A 17,032-nucleotide genomic window follows, 5' to 3' on the forward strand; every position below is an offset into this window, starting at 1 on the left:
GTTATCTACATGTTTTATGCACACTTTATGTCATATTCGTGCATTTTCTGGAACTAACCTATTAACAAGATGCCGAAGTGCCGATTCTTTGTTCTGCTGTTTTTGGTTTCAGAAATCCTAGTAAGGAAATATTCTCGGAATTGGACGAAATCAAAGCCCAGGGGCCTATTTTCTCACGAAGCTTCCAGAAGTCCGAAGGAGAGACGAAGAGGGGCCACGGAGGGGCCACACCATAGGGCGGCGCGGCCCCCCCTTGGCCGCGCCGGCCTGTAGTGTGGGGCCCCCGTGCCGCCTCTTGACCTGCCCTTCCGCCTATAAAAAGTCTCCGTGACGAAACCCCCAGTACCGAGAGCCACGATACGGAAAACCTTCCAGAGACGCCGCCGCCGCCGATCCCATCTCGGGGGATCCAGGAGATCGCCTCCGGCACCCTGCCGGAGAGGGGAATCATCTCCCGGAGGACTCTACGCCGCCATGGTCGCCTCCGGTGTGATGTGTGAGTAGTCTACCCCTGGACTATGGGTCCATAGCAGTAGCTAGATGGTTGTCTTCTCCCCATTGTGCTATCATTGTCGGATCTTGTGAGCTGCCTAACATGATCAAGATCATCTATCTGTAATTCTATATGTTGCGTTTGTTGGGATCCGATGAATAGAGAATACTTGTTATGTTGATTATCAAAGTTATGCTATGTGTTGTTTATGATCTTGCATGCTCTCCGTTACTAGTAGATGCTCTGGCCAAGTAGATGCTTGTAACTCCAAGAGGGAGTACTTATGCTCGATAGTGGGTTCATGCTGCATTGACACAGGACGTGTGAGAAAGTTCTAAGGTTGTGTTGTGCTTTGTTGCCACTAGGGATAAAACATTAGTGCTATGTTCAAGGATGTAGTCACAAGTAAAATTACGCGCCATACTAAATGCAATTGTCAGTTGTTTGCAACTTAATACTGGAGGGGGTTCGGATGATAACCTGAAGGTGGACTTTTTAGGCATAGATGCAGTTGGATGACGGTCTATGTACTTTGTCGTAATGCCCAATTAAATCTCACTATACTCATCATGATATGTATGTGCATGGTCATGCTCTCTTTATTTGTCAATTGCCCAACTGTAATTTGTTCACCCAACATGCTGTTCGTCTTATGGGAGAGACACCTCTAGTGAACTGTGGACCCCGGTCCAATTCTCTTTACTGAAATACAATCTACTGCAATACTTGTTCTACTGTTTTATGCAAACAATCATCTTCCACACAATACGGTTAACTCTTTGTTACAGCAAGCCGGTGAGATTGACAACCTCACTGTTTCGTTGGGGCAAAGTACTTTGGTTGTGTTGTGCAGGTTCCACGTTGGCGCCGGAATCCCTGGTGTTGCGCCGCACTACATCTCGCCGCCATCAACCTTCAACGTGCTTCTTGGCTCCTCCTGGTTCGATAAACCTTGGTTTCTTTCTGAGGGAAAACTTGCTGCTGTGCGCATCATACCTTCCTCTTGGGGTTGCCCAACGAACGTGTGAAATACACGCCATCACTTTCCCCTACTTTTCTATCCCTATTATTTATGTTGGGTCCTAATGGAGCTGTTCTCTGTATGCAGCATGTGTGTTTAAGATGAGAAAAATCCTAAAACTTCTCCTCTTACTTTTCCTCTTACTCTTAATGGGATTATGTATGTTTTAATATTTTTTATAGCATCACTTATAACCATTTTAAATTGTGGTCTGCATTTCTTTCTAGTAATTATGGTCTGCATGAATTCTTAATTAGATTGTTACTTTAGGGTTTGAGTCTAATTTATATTTTTTGCACTTCATAATGGTTTAGGATTTATTTGAGTAACAATATGAACAATGTAGTAAACTAAGCATTCAGATGTTGTTCACCTCTTTTTGGTATGCAGAGAAATTATGATATTTCATTTTTTTCCAGTGTACTCAAGAGTGTTGTTCATTTGTTGAATATGGTTTCTTCTATGAATTTAGATATGCCCATTTGTATCATTTATAATAATTTTGTATTCATATATTAGATGAAGTGTCCAATCTGTGGAAACCGTGATGGTGGTTGCCACATGAAGCTGAAGGAACCAGAGTTCTTCTGCATTACTATGCGTACAAACTTTAAAGAATACTCTGTAAGTTATTTTGATATGCTTGTTGTGTTACTCGTGTATTTAGAATCCATTCCCCATTTAATTTTCAGATTGAACAAACATCACAAGTGTGTGACTGTTGTTGTTATACATCAGTATCATTTTGGTGGATAGAAGAACTGATTGTTTTGTATTATAGCACATATATTTGAATAAAGAAATTTTTGGTGGTTGGCTGTTTTAGGTTTGCTAGCTTCATTCTTTGCTGGAAATTGTGGTGTTAGCTTGTAGACAGTACTGTAGACAATGTGAAATGAGATCACTTCACACAACCAGCAGATTTGCATTTTTATTTAGTATCCACAATCTTAATTTGCCATGTAGCTAAATATTCTATGCACGGAAAATAAGTTTGGAAGATTACTAATGTGAACTTTGTTGCAGAACATCCCTTGCTATGTTAGGAAGTATATCAACAAGTCTACTGGTAATGCCTTGACTGTTGAGTCTGGGGACAGGGGTGTTTACAGTTTTCTGCTGGACAAGATGGACAAGAAGACTCGTATTTTTGGTCCTGACTACAAGAAATTCCTCACTGATTATGATATGCATCTGAATGAGAAGATAAGATTTGATATCATAGAGGAAGAAGAAAATGTGTTTGTTACTGCACTAGACATTGAAGATTACTCCAAGGAATTATTCAACGGTAATTTGCTGTCACTTTTTTGTTCATCTGTTCTTTGTGTTTAACAAACTGCTCTTTTTATCATGGATTTTTCTCTCATTGTTTTTTCCTGCAGAAGTTTTTTATTTTGAAGGAGATGCTAAATCCATCTTTATCTCAAAAACTGTTGAACTTAAAAATTCTGAGAGCATCAATATCAACAGCCGTGTTTACGACCGTGGTCTGGGCCTTGGCGGTGTTTTTGTACATCGCCTATCTACATATGATGTTGCTTCCAATGCACTGGTAATTTCCTTGATATATGTTTTTTCTGTTCATTTTTGAATGATTGTCTTTTTGATGTGGTTTTTTTTTGATTATATCACAGCGTATCCCGAAGACTATTGTATCTGTTCTTGACGTTCGTCGTAGTGGTGATATCTACTTTCTGAGGGGTGAGGATGATGATGACAGCCATGCTGTCTACTACACATCCGTTGATGGCAGAATCAGGTTTAAGTCGGGTTGGAGCGACTTCTGTGTTAAGAATAACTTGGTGGCTGGCATGTTAGTCCTGTGTTTGTTCTTTAAGATGGAGGGCATGCTTTTTATGTCTGTTGATGTGATCGAGTGATTACTTCACGTACTTTGTTATATATTTCCAGTAAGATGTAGGGGTTTAAGTTTCAGACGATGAACCTACTGTTTGTAAAGTGGTGGATATGTTCACTCTGGTGTCTTTTGTGCTAATCTATGTAATCGTCGCGACTATTTGAACTACCTCTCTCTTTTTATGTGAAATTGTATGTTCTTTTGCTGAACTTCAATAATCATGGAAGGATTACTGTGTTTATTATGTTTTTATGAGTGATTTGTACTGAACTATGTTCTCTTTTTATGAGTCAATTAACTCAATTCTTCTAAAGCTGATTTGTACTGGGTGGCTTCTCTTTTATGTATCCTGTTTTTTTCTTCAATTTTTTCTATATTATTGTTTGCTTTCACGTTGGTTCTCTGTACTATAGTTTTATTCTTTCCTATAATGTTTCACAATAAATCGTAATATTTTCGATTCCATTACAAATTTGTGATAACACAAAGAATTATCTTTCCTAAATGATGTTAAAATAATAAACCAACAATTTTTTTTGCATGCGTGGACGTTGAGCTTTAGGTGGTTGGGTATAGCATGTCTTGGGCCGATAGAGTTGGCGGCCCAATTAAATATGAAGCCTAACTCGATGGGCCGTTTCTATTTAACAAAGTGTTCCCTAACTCGCCGTTAGGGTTCGTCTGTGTTGCCTATGTCTCGCCGCGGGGGTGATCGGCGGCTGCACGCGCTCGTGAACTCATCGGATAGAGCGGATCCGATGGACGGCGACCACGGATGGGCGAAGCTTACATCTGTTGTGCATTACAACAGAGGGAAGATGAAGACTGCGGCAGCACATACCCTAGTTGAGCCGGTTAGTACCTGATTATTTGCTGTTTTTTAAAAGAATTCTTCCATAACCCATAATCTGATATGATGAAATATAGGATGATGACGAAGGCATGGTTCAGTTTGTTGATGTTTTGCCGCAGTATGAGTTTGATCCATTGTACTACGGTATTGAGCAGAACACAAAGAACAGGTGTGGCCACTCGGTGTTCCCTGCTCGCCGTGTTTGCAACGACGGTTACGACACTGGAAGACGGTTTTTGGGTTGTCCATATGAGGTATACTTTCAAACCATATAATTTCATGTGTGAACTTTATTTATATGCTATGTTTTCATATGATATGTTTTCTTTCAGGGAATACATACATGCGCGTATGTAGAGTGGGTTGACAGTGAATGGAAAGGAAGAGAAAGATATGTGATAGGGAAACTATCCGAGAAGATCAACAAGGTGCAGAACGAAAATGAAGCCAAAGAAAATACCTTGAAGATACAATTGAAAATGCAGAGAAAAGTGTTGAAGTCTAAGGACAATATTATTTGCTTTCTAGCAACAATGTGTGTTGCAATGTTTGGGTTAGTAGTAGGAATAATATGCAAGCATTTCAAATAGTTGTTTTATTTGCAACATATTCAAATTAGTCAGGTGTGTAATTGGAAATGTCAAGATGAAAAAATGGTACTGTGTTTGCAGCTGAAAAAAATCATCAAACAACTATAGTTTTTTTATTTCCAATGATGTGGTCATGTCAAAATATCATGCAAGTGTGTTTCAATTCGGTGTGTGGATGAAAAATTAAATGTGGTTTCAGATAAAATGGAAGTGTGTTTTTGTTTGTACCTGAAAAATGCTACTGTGTGTGAGTTTGTAGCTGAAAAAAGGCTACTATGCATAACCGTTCGGAACTTTAGCCCCATTTTTTGAAGCAACCTATTTTTCGACCTCCTCCAAATGTCCTCAAAATTTTCACACATGGTATGTAACACAAATAAACATGGAATGTGATGATATTTTTATCATTATGAATATTTTTGAATTAGGATGTGGCGAAAAGGGTTTTATGGTGAATATGAGTCTAACTTGCACTAAAATAGATTCAAACACCTTGGATGGGGCCAATATTCTTGTAGAGTGAATGGTGCAGGCATGTGCAAGTGTGGCCTCACCCTAGCATGCCCATCTACCTGATTTGCCCAAAAAATGCATGTTTCCGCTTAAAACCCTATGTTTCGGGTGTCTGGGTGCAACTAACCATGGTGTACCCCACAATATTCTTGTAAACTCTATTTTTAAATGTTTTTATTAATAATTGATATTACATACATGGGAGCCTATAAAAAAATTTGAGGTGATGTAGAGATGGTCGAAAAAATCACTTGCTCTACGACGGACCGTTTGGTATAACTTTATCCCCATTTTTTAAGCAAGTGATTTTTTCGACCTCCTCCAAATCACCTCAAATTTTGTAGACATGGTATGTAACACAAACAATCATGGAATGTGAAGATATTTTTCATTTTTAGATATTTTGGAAGACCTAGTGGATGCTCCATGGTTGGGAGGTGCCGATACTAGGGTTTTAGGGTCAAAATGGGTCTACCATGGCCTAAAACATACCCAACCACCTTGGATGGGGCCAATATTTGGCACACTTGTGCATGGTGGTGTTCCCCACCCTTTTTTAATTGCTCTTTCTAGGTTGGTTTTTACATTCATGGTGATCCCATGGTTGGGAGGTGCCGATACTAGGGTTTTAGGGTCAAAATGGGTCTACCATGGCCTAAAACATACCCAACCACCTTGGATGGGGCCAATTTTTGGCACACTTGTGCATGGTGGTGTGCCCCACCCTTTTTTAATTGCTCTTTCTAGGTTGGTTTTTACATGCATGGTGATCCCATGGTTGGGAGGTGCCGATACTAGGGTTTTAGGGTCAAAATGGGTGTACCATGGCCTAAAACATACCCAACCACCTTGGATGGGGCCAATATTTGGCACACTTGTGCATGGTGGTGTGCCCCACCCTTTTTTAATTTCTCTTTGTAGGTTGGTTTTTACATTCATGGTGATCCCATGGTTGGGAGGTGCCGATACTAGGGTTTTAGGGTCAAAATGGGTCTACCATGGCCTAAAACATACCCAACCACCTTGGATGGGGCCAATTTTTGGCACACTTGTGCATGGTGGTGTGCCCCACCCTTTTTTAATTGCTCTTTCTAGGTTGGTTTTTACATGCATGGTGATCCCATGGTTGGGAGGTGCCGATACTAGGGTTTTAGGGTCAAAATGGGTGTACCATGGCCTAAAACATACCCAACCACCTTGGATGGGGCCAATATTTGGCACACTTGTGCATGGTGGTGTGCCCCACCTATTTTAATTGCTCTTTCTAGGTTGGTTTTTGCATTAATGGTGATCCCATGGTTGGGAGGTGCCGATACAAGGGTTTTAGGGTCAAAATGGGTCTACCATACCCTAAAACATATCCAACCACCTTGGATGGGGCCAATATTTGGCACACTTGTGCATGGTGGTGTGCCCCACCCTTTTTTAATTGCTCTTTCTAGGTTGGTTTTTACATTCATGGTGATCCCATGGTTGGGAGGTGCCGATACAAGGGTTTTAGGGTCAAAATGGGTCTACCATGCCCTAAAACAGATCCAACCACCTTGGATGGGGCCAATATTTGGCACACTTGTCCATGGTGGTGTGCCCCACCCTTTTTTGGATTGCTTTTTCTAGGTTGGTTTTTACTTTCATGGTGATCCCATGGTTGGGAGGTGCCGATACTAGGGATAAGGTGCACGCGCCAATACAAACTTTTCCCCTAAAATTTGAGTAACAAAATCTTGATTATAATATATGTATATAGTATCGTTGGATTCACATTGAAAATACACTTTATAATGATAGTAATCTAATACAAATATTAATCGTGTATTTGAAGTAATGTTTGGCAAACATGAAGCTCCTAAACCGATGACTTGTAGAGCAACGTGGCAAGGGAGAGGAGGCTATGGTGACGTGTAAAGCTACGTGGCGAGGGAGCGGAGGCGTCGACGCATATAAAAGCTTCGTCTCCCACATCTGCGGCCATTTCCCCCCGTTCCCCACCTCTCCGAGAATCTCTCCGCCAAAAAACCCCTCTCCCTCTCCATCTCCCTCACTCCGCCGGTAGTTTAGGTTTTCGCCTCGCCGATCCAGTCGATTCGGCGGCGATGGAAGCTGCGGGAGTAGCAGTTGGCGCGGACGATCTGAAGAACTTGGCGGCCGTCGATGTTGCTGCATCGGCGGAGGCGGTTGGAGGCGAAGGCGGTGGTGGAGAGTCCAGCATTACGGCGGTCACTGCGAGGTCCACCGTCGTCGATGCCTCTATCATCGGGTCGGTCGTCGTCGGCCCGGTGGTCGCGGCACGGGCGGATCTGGACGCGGAGGAATCTGCGGAGGAGGCTTCGTCGTCCTTGGCGGAGAAGGCCGTGCCGGATCTGCTCGCTGCGCCGGCGTCCGGCGACGTCTCGGAGGTGAAGCCGGACTTGCATATGGAGGTAACTGCTCGTTCTGCCCCTTTTTTTCCTGTGGATTAACGGGTCTACCAGGCTACCTTATCCAAACAACATCTTAATTACTTACTCTGATAATGTTGATACTGGGTAGGTTATGCCCGGGGTTTACTCTGACGTTATCACAGTAGCAACTATGGAGCTTAACTAATGTTCTATGCTGTGCCGTGATGTTTGTTCATTTTGTTCATGTGCTGGATAGTTGCACAAGGATCTCTATTGTACAAATCAGAGGGAGTAGTTGATGTAAGTGAACTATGGCTGATTACAAATGCATAACACAAGTTAGAATCTCAAACCATGATAGTGATTCTTAGTTTTTACACTAGGTCTAACCCTTTTAAGTATTTTACTTTTGCAATAGGTACTACAAATTGCATGATATGGTCCACATAACCTAGCTTATAAATTCCATGTTTCGTTACTTTATTATCAAATTTATTTAGTGTGCCGTAGGAAAATGCAGCAACTAATAAATGTTGATCAAAATCATTTCTAGTACAGAAGAATAAATAAAGCATTTCTGTATGACATGTTTACGATTCCATGTTTGCAATAGGTACTACAAATTGCATGATATGGTCCACATAACTAGCTGATAAATTCCATGTTTTGGTACTTTATTATCAAATTTATTTACTGCGCCGTAGGAAAATACAGCAACTAATAAATGTTGATCAAAATCATTTCTATTACAGAATAATAAATAAAGCATTTATGTATGACATGATTACCACTACTTGTTTGTAAATAATAATTAGGACTTAGCAGTTAGGAGTATACATAAGATGATACAATGAAAGAATATTAAATATGATATGGATTATTGTTTCCTTTTTGCCTTTTTGGTATGCAAACTATTTTGATGGCTTTTTCCTTGAGGGGATTAATGTGTGGATTTATCTTTTTGGTATGCAGGCTGGCGAAGGGTCTAGGAAGAGGAAGCGGGAGGACGTGGAACCTGTGCCTCCTCGAAACCAGCATGAGGAAGAACACATTCACTGCTGATGCGGCAAACCGGGGAGGAGGTGGTGGAACCTGTGCCTCCTCCAAACCAGCATGAGGAAGAACATTCTGCTGAGATGCAGCAAACCAGGAGGAGGTGGTGGAACCTGTGACTCCACCAAACCAGGAGGAGGAAGAACCTGCTGATGCTGATGCTGCAAACCAGGAGGAGGTGGTGGTGCCTGTGGATGGTCCATACCAGGACTTGGAGGAATCTGATGGCTCCCTGGAGGTGAGCAATATATTTAGTTGTGTACCCTTCCATCTATTTCATTTTGTTTGGTTTGCATCTGTAATTGTAATTTGTACACATTGTTCTTGTCTAGTATGACTCACAGGATTCTGCGGAGTCGGTTGACAGCAGGAACATGGGGTCATTCAAAAGGAAGCTCCTGGAGAAGCTGCATAATGGGGACCTGCCTTTCAAGAAGCGTGGGAAGTACTTCTGTCCATGGCACAAGTCGAAGCCGAAGGGTGGCAAGCTTGATCATCTGAGGCAGCATGCCGAGGAGCTAGCCATCTCTGGCACCTCTAGGCAGATTAGGGTAGAGCATTATGGACTGCTGGTGGTGCTCTCTGTCGAGGATGATGCCTAGATGTTGTGGACTGATGTGATGTTGTTGGTTTTGCTTTATGGTGTTGAACTATGTCAGTAATGAGTGTTGAACTAAGTTAGTTTTGTAAATAACTAAGTTATTTACCTAGTGTGACCATCTATTATATTGATGGTCTTATTTTGTGAATATGTGTGGAACTAAGTTATGTAATTAAGTATAATGTATGTATTGGTGTGCTGATGCTTAGCTATGTCTTGCCTTTGGAATGATGGTGGTTGCATGTTACATCCATATGCATCATCTGGTGCAACTTTTCATCTGCATAATTGTGCCGAGAAAAATGCTGATGGCTTCGGAATGCTGGTGGTTGCATCTTTGAGCACTTTGCGTCGCCTTGGTTGCCCTCCTCTCCACATTAGCTATGTCTGCACTGTAATGTGCATAGGTGTACCAATTTTATGTTGTAATAATAGAAAATTACAGAATAAAAATATAAATGAGTTAAGTCAGTCGGGCCGCATTAGGATAACTTAATAGTTCCGGTGGCCCAGTATTACCCAAATTGAAAAGCTAAAAAATAATGGCCTGACGGCCCATCCCGCACCTATATACAAGCTCAACGCTTTCTTATACCCTAATCGTGGGAGTGCCTGATAAATTATTCACATTTTTTTGCCGTCGCCGCCTCAGAACCCTGCGTACCATTGTGGAGCTGTCGTCGGAGAGAGGTATGATAAAACCCTATGCATATCCGTCCGGAAGTAGATCATGTATCTCCCCTCTGTTGCTCATCTATCTCCCCTCTATTCTCCGTGCGGTTGTTTCTGAAAATTGATCAAATTGTCGACAACACATAGATCTCATACATTAGCTGCAGCAATTATTGCCCAGTACATGCGCCATGTTAGATCTGTTTTTCATCTGATGTCCCGGGCCTAATATGCATTCATTTTTGTCATCTATTTGTCGACAACACCTAGATTAGCTACAGTAACTGCAATCAGTTTCTCATCTATTTGTCGACAACACCTAAATCTGCTACAGTAACTGCAATCAGATTCTCATCTATTTGTCGACAACACCTAGATCTGCTACAGTAACATGCAGTACTAAAAGATTGAATCTTGTACATTTTGAGGTCATACTATTGAAGTTGTCATGTAACATATGGCATAGATCATCATGAATGTTACATTAAATGCATTTTTTATAACTATGTTTGATCACTCGTAATGGTATGAAGGTGAACATGGACGCTCACGTACCTGAAGTTGTTGCTCCTGGGGATGCGCAGAAAAGAATTACTATGAGAGGTAAGAATGATCCTTCCAACAATAATGTTTCAGTACATATATTATTGTTCATTAATATCCAAAATTATGCATTCAGGTCCTGGAATTATGGGGAATGCAGATTTTGACTCATTCTGTGTGTTTGCCAATCTGGTGGAGATGGATGATGAACAACTTGCTAGACTGAAGCGTGTAGTTTGTAAGCACAACCCAAGTAGACCCCTCTATGTCTTCACCATAAAAAATTCAATCATCATCAAGGGCAAAGCCAAAATGGTAATCAATTTTTGAATAAATCATAAGCCATCATTACTGTCCAAGCGTATGTCAAATTTTTTTGCTAACAAATGATTGCTCATTGACTCCTTTTGCAGTACTTCTCAAAGGCCTACACCATGGAGTACATTGTGAAGAATCTGAAATTACCATCCGAAATTCAAGTCTTTTCCAGGAATAGAAAAGTTGCTAAAGTTAGGATGGTCTTGAGCAAAGTAGGGAAAACTGCCATGATTACCTCAAATTGGATGGATGTTGTGAAGCAAAATAAGATGCAAGTTGGTGACATCTACATATTCTGGTTTCGTGGTAGCAAGGAGGGTGGTCTGAAGCTTCATGCTAGTTCATTTCTGTGATGTGATATTTTTGATGTGGTTAGTTAGTTGTTATTTAGTTACTCATGTGCTTGTAGTTATGGTAAATCCCCCTCACAAACATAGTAGTGGTACTCATTCATCTTTAAGGATAAAATCTGAACTTCTAAATCCATTTGAATGTACTGATATGAACCATGATATGTACTTCCATTCAAGTTCAGATAAAAAATGTTAAATGACACGTAGGAATGAAATATTATCACATAATTTCATTGCATTTCACAACTCAATTTCAGCATTTTTTCCCAACAATATTTTACCAGTTAATCTTTTCCATTTTTATGGTGGAGCAGTAGCCAACCGTGGTGTCCCAAACTCATGGATTTCCTACGCAGTGGTGTCCACTTTGCTAGCGTCGATATCAGAAATGACAGAATAGCAATGCAGCGAAGTTGGAATATTGAGATACCAATTGAGTACCACATCGATCTGCAGGTCTTGTTCCAGCTTGAACGCGACAGGACTGGGATGGCTGACATGGCAGCCGCACTCATCGATATGAGCTACAAAGGAATGAAGAAAGAATTCCCATTTGTCCAGCACAAGTTCTGGGAGAAGAATCCCCTCGATGAAATTAATCTGGAGTATGCAGCCAGAGATGGGTTTGTGGCGTACAAACTGTACCATATAATCCGTCAATGCAACTATGGACAGCACCACCGGCTACCTCCGCAAGCAACACCAACTGCATTGCAACCCAGTTCAACGGGCGGCACAAAGGCTTCTTCATCGAGCAGCAGCAAATTAAGGAAAAGAATTGGCTGGCACCAAGCGCCCAAGTGGGGATGAAGGGTGGACATACACTCGCATCACTGATGGGCATGAATATTGGAGTGCCGCGTCCTGGAGATTTCCCATGTTTTATCAAACAAGCCCTCCTCGTTTTCCTGGGGGCCACTGGGACGAGTGGCCAGAGGAGAAGAAGCCGAAGATAGATTGGAGTGGTGATGCCCCAAACACACCCTAGATAGATCTATGTTCTGTGAAGTGTGTATGTTGATACTACGGTTTTGTAAATGGGTTGAACTACTTGACTAAATGCAAAGTGTGTGTGTGCATCTGAAAAAATCTTCAACGAAATTGATGTGTGTACGTGAAAAATTCTAGTGTGTGTGAGTGTGTAGCTGAAAAAAGGCTACTATGTTGGTGTATGATCCTTTACAAATGCAAAGCGTGTGTCTACACCTGAAAAAATCTTCAACGAAAATGATACCGAGTTGGTACACTGTGTTTGTGTATGTAGCTTAAATGTTACTTTCAGTGTTTGTGTGCAACTGAAAAAATCATCAAGAAATCATGATCAACAAATATGTACGTGTGTGTCTGTATGTGCACCTCAATAAAACAAGAAACAAGAATATATGATTAAGCAAACAAAATAATAGGATAGCCATATGTCTTGAACAAAACTAAAAAAGTATTCATGGTCACTTTACAACATAACATAGTTGATAGAAGGAAAAAAGCTATTCATGGTCAGGAAACCTTCTTCGGGACTAAAACCTAACCACTCAAACTTTTATCTTCCATTTTCTATGTCTTCTTGTTGATCCTGGAAGCGACGGATCGAATTCTCTCTTTCACCATCTCTAACGTGTTCGAAGGTGATAACATCATTTCAGCGACAATTCGTCTTCGCCTTCCATTAATTTTGATCTATACAATATTACGAAATATATATGGGTTAGATGTAACCCATTTTTGTTAATCCAAGGGTGTACATACAGACGATTTTTAACAAACCTGTGAAATCTCTGCAGTCATCCGGTCCCCATCCCAATGCTCCATGCATTCCATCACAAACAATCCACAAGAGTTCCTGTTGTAAATGCAAAATCTCGATAACGTTAATCCTCTCATGTATTGATCATAAACTTAAATTGGTGTAACATTAACTCACCCGTCATGTTGCTGCGGCATGTCGTACTCTAATATCGGCCACTTTGAAACGTCGGGATGATTTCCACTCGTGACTTCGCTGGCCACTTGCATGTCATCTGCAATTTGGCGCCGCTGTAGAGAGATGACAGTTATGCTAATTTGCGCAATTCAGTGTGTTAGAAGTAATATGGACAATTTGTTTTTCACTTACAAGTGCCTCAACAGTCTCCAACGTAAACTCTAGAGGATAAAGCGAGTCGAGAACTTGGAATTCTTGCTTCGGTATGTGCATGACAATGGTCGTCCAGTGTGTATTGCCAATGTTGAGTGGAAAATAAACCTGCAAAAAATTATAACATATGAAAAAAATGAGATGTCATTCGGCAAGTTTATTAGCAGAGTACTACAATATTTTATAACAATCATATATTACGTACCTTGTCACGGACGGTGTATTCCGTCAACACTCTACCAACCGCGCCAGATCTTACCATCGCGCTATCCATGTTCTTGCTGGATTCTTTGGGTTTGTCTCCGGCAATTGCCCGGTCTACTAGATATTTAGATCTCCATGCTGGACACAAGAAGCGATCATCCCCAACACGGAGGTTCAAATGCCCAATGTAACCATCAATGACCTGCGAATAACATAACGACATTATATGTTAATAACATACATGTAAATATTAAATGTATGGAATAGATGTGTTCTACACACTTACATCATCGGACAACCATTTTTCGTCGAGAACAACACGTAGCCGCTCAGCGTTAACTTCATCGCCCCTGGCACTCCGGTAAACATTCTTTTTTTTTGTGCTGGTCTGAGCGAGATGCAAGCTCGAGGAAGACTATAGCTGCGTCTACAAGTTCAGCCGTCAAATCACATGATGCATCCGGTTTTGCATTTTTATCTGCTCCAGATTTATCATCGAAATTCAGAGCTGCATGCATATGAAAATGATTAGCAAATACAACATTTCTTATAGAGAATATTAAAAATAATGGGAAAAATAAACTACCTTTTGTGGATGAACCACGGACTTGACGCTTGGTGCGTCTGTCTAGAGCATAGGGAGATTGAAATTTTTTGGGAATTGTTCGCTTCCTCTTCCCAGCCAACTCATCTTCCTTTGATTTAGATAAGAACTTGCTAATACTTACTGCGTCAAGATCAATTTCTGAATCTGATGTCACCGGATCAGCATTTTCAATGATGAACGGATTATCCGGTGTGCTACCAACATCGCCAAATGGCTTTTCTGCTGGAGTACCATTCAGTCCACCAGCCTTGGCAGGTGTGCGCATAGCATCATTTGCATTCTTTGCAGTACCATTCTTAGCAGGCTCCTTTAATTTTTTTTCCAATTTATCAACTTCATCAGCCAGGTTCATGTCCTGCTGAATCGCTCTCTTCCTTGTACATGAACTCTTTTTTATCACGAGGGCAGTTCCGGAAAGAGTTGAGATCTTCCTGGTCCTCCATGTTACCGGAAACCGGTGCGGCTGCTGGTTTGTAAGTCACGCCTTCCTTATTAAACATCTCCAATGTTCTCTGCAACACAAAAATATATAAGTTCATGAACGATTGCATTTTCAATAACAAAAGAAAATGACACAACAATTAGGCGTTTCACCTGAGCACATAAGGCAGGGATGGTAGCCAACATCTTCTACAATTGTGCATCTAGGTAACCCGTTAAACGATTTATCAGAATTTCCGTCTGACCGTTATCAATGGGTTTTGGAGCCTGTTTCTTTTTTGGAACAGCACTCGCGGGCTTGGCGTTATTCTGATGAGCAGCCACAGGATCTAGCACAACTGGCTCCATCATCCGATACTCTTCAGTGATATTTTCATCAATCTGCACGTTATATAATGCAAGAGTTAAGTACTACAGTTTTGAATTGAGTATTTACAAAATTAAGTGTGCCTATTCGTAACACTGAAATTAGTACCTTCACGTTACCACGACCTTGACCATTCTCATAGTCAAAATTGTCTCTCCGAGTGGCAGCTGCTTCATTCCAGTTCCTCATTAGAGGGCGCATGGACAGTTTAGGATTAAATGCACAGTCGCCTTCTAGCGGCTGACATTTTTCCCAGTACAAGTACTGCATGCATGTAAACAAAGGAGAGTAAATTAATTATCTATACGTGAAAAATGCAGTGAGATGTAGTATGCACAACACTCCGACATAAGACCATACATACCTGCAACATTCCTAAGTTCCCTTTTGGCCACTGACGGATTTGTCTACCTTTTCTTACCAGCCTAATGCTACCAACAGAACCCTAAGAGTGAATGCATTCCAATTGATTTTTGACATTCGGTTCACATCTTCTACTAGTGCATAGAACTTGTGTGGAACAATCTTTGTCGCCATAGGAGCAAGTACTGTTCCCAGAAGCACTAGCACTACCCTCCTCAGGAAGTCATCATCGGCAAGTTTACTTTTAATGATGTCGTCAATTAATTCGTCGATAACGATGTTACCGGTTGATTTGCTTATGAACTGTGGTGGGATGCGATGCTTCACGTCTTCACCTTCCTCGGTAAGTATTTTCCCAGCTGAAAATCCTTCATTAACCAGACCAAGGAGACACTCAACATCGACAAAACCAAGAGACACCGCGCCATTGTTCTCTCCTATTTTGAATGTACCAGTGGCAGGGTCAAAAACATCAAGCATGAACCTGGAAGAAAAATGAAGATGAATCAATAAGTACTATGCTAAAATAATCCACGAATTACAAATGACATATGAACATGTGATGAAATATTACGTAATATACATGTGAGAAGGTGTACCTGATCAATATTGTACGCATCTTCACAGAAGGAATCATCATCATACTTCTTAAATTAGTTAGAGCTAGTCTAGCACGTTGATCCACGGTAAGACGGGCCATGAGCCTACACCATTTTTTGATGTTGCAGCAAACTTCACCCCTAAGCTCGTCCATTCTATCAAGGAAAAACACTATATTAAGAAAGTAATATGTCACGTACAAAAAACTAAATTAAATGTGCAAGAGGGAGACTTGAATACAACATGATTTTACATACGATGCGTGAGATGACATTATTGTACATACGATGTGTGAGATGATATGCTTTCAACAGACAAATCATGGTGAAATTTTATACAAAAAAATTGAGAGCAAACATCTGCCCGGCCTATATATGAAACCCCTCAATAAAATTTACATCTTAAAAACCGATACTTGCAGTGTTTGCTATTTTCATGCTACAAGAGCGATGCATATATAGGCAAACTGCTGACAAAGGATCGACTGGATCCGACGTACTCGGGCATGAAGTCACGTTAAATTTTACTTAACCTAAACGAATTGACTACAGGTGTGCACATGCATGCACACAACCAGCACAACAACTCCAAGTCCTAATCAGAGTCAACACTTAAGAAAATTATTCTAACAACTGCAAATATGAAGACACACGGCAACTCTAGAGGAGCGGCGACTCTAAACTATACAAATTTTAGTTGCTTCATACGATGTAGATACGAAGGTCTTGATGTGTACTTACTTGACGAGGCAGTGTTGGAACCGTCTTGGTCTGTCTCCGATGAGATCTAGGTGACGGTGTTGGGCCTGGCGTGGAGAAGATTCCTGGGTACGGCGGTCTCAGGTGAGGGTGCCTTGCAGATGGCGGCGGTGGCGGGGATGAGAGCCTTGGAGACGGAGGAGGCGAGAAGAATAGAGAGGGCGACTGCGCGGGCGGTGGCGGTGGCGGTGGCGGCGGCTCTAGCTAGGGTTTGCACGATCTCAATGACGGCAGCACGAACACCTTTTTATAGGCCGACCATGTCGTCCGTCATTTCCGGAACATGCCATGCGCAAACCATGCACG

This window comes from Lolium perenne, chromosome 3 (assembly GCF_019359855.2).
Source record: "Lolium perenne isolate Kyuss_39 chromosome 3, Kyuss_2.0, whole genome shotgun sequence".
NCBI lineage: Eukaryota > Viridiplantae > Streptophyta > Magnoliopsida > Poales > Poaceae > Lolium > Lolium perenne.